Source organism: Otolemur garnettii, unplaced genomic scaffold (assembly GCF_000181295.1).
Source record: "Otolemur garnettii isolate 467f Iridium unplaced genomic scaffold, OtoGar3 scaffold00301, whole genome shotgun sequence".
Classification (NCBI taxonomy): domain Eukaryota; kingdom Metazoa; phylum Chordata; class Mammalia; order Primates; family Galagidae; genus Otolemur; species Otolemur garnettii.
In genome coordinates this window covers 67,706-69,041 of record NW_003852696.1, presented here as the reverse complement: position 1 = coordinate 69,041, position 1,336 = coordinate 67,706, and positions in this window count along the sequence as shown.

Below are 1,336 nucleotides of genomic sequence, written 5' to 3'. Positions count from 1 at the left end.
TTAAGACTTTTATACTCTACACTTAGTAAATTTAACATGTACCCTTGTAAAATGCACTGTAGGTGTGTTCCTACCAATTACCCTCCCTTTAGCCATCCTCCACCTCCACTCCCCTGTCTCTCCTCCCTCCTCCTTCTCTGGGGCTATAGTTGGGTTAGAGCTTTCATTTGAAAGCTATAGATTGGTTTCATAGTAGGGCTGAGTACGTTGGATACTTTTTCTTCCATTCCTGAGATACTTTGCTAGGAAGAATATGTTCCAGCTCCATTCATGTAAACATGAAAGAGGTAAAGTCTCCATCTTTTTTGAGGTTGCATAATATTCCATGGTATAGATATATCACAATTTAGTGATACATTCATGGGTCAATGGGCACTTGGGCTTCTTCCATGACGTAGCAATCATGAATTGGGCTGCCATAAACATTCTGGTGCAAATATCTTTGTTATAGTGTGATTTTTGGTCTTTTGGATACATACCTAGGAGAGGAATTAAAGAATTGAATGGCAGGGTCTATTTTTAAATTCCTAAGTGATCTCCAAACATCTTTCCAAGAGGATCATATTAGTTTGCATTCCCACCAGCAGTGCAGAAGTGTTCCCTTTTCTCCACATCCATGCCAACATTTCTGGTTTGGGGATTTTGTGATGTGGGATAATCTCACTGGGGTTAGATTATATCTCAAAGTGGTTTTGATTTGCATTTCTCTGATGATTACTGATGATGAGCATTTTTTCATGGGACTGTAGGCCGTGCGCCTGTCTTCTACAGAGAAGTTTCACTTCAAGTCCCTTGCCCTCCCTGACATGGGATCACTTGTTCTTTTCTTGATAATACATTTGTGTTCTCTGGATTCTGGTTATTAAACCTTTGTCAGAGACGGAACCTGCAAATATCTTCTCCCATTCTGAGAGCTGTCTGCTCGCTTTATTTACTGTGTTCTTGGCCGTGCAGAACCTTTTAAGTTGGATCAGATTCCACTAATGGATTTTTGATGTTGCTTCAATTGCCCAGGGGTCTTCCTCATACCATATTCACCAGGCCAATTTCTTCAAGTGTTTTTCCTGCACTTTCTTCTAGTATTTTTAGAGTTTCATGTCTTAAGTTTGAATCTTTATTCCAGTCAGAGTCTATCTTGGTTAATGGTGAAAGGTGTGGGTCCAGTTTCCGTCTTCTACAGGTTGCCAGACAGTTCACCCAGCACCATTTGTTAAATAGGAAATCTTTTCCCCACTGAATGTTTTTAATTGGCTTGTGAAAAATCAAATAACGGTAAGTAGCTGGGTTCATCTCTTGGTTCTCTATTTTGTTCCATACATGTTCCTCAGTGTTTTTG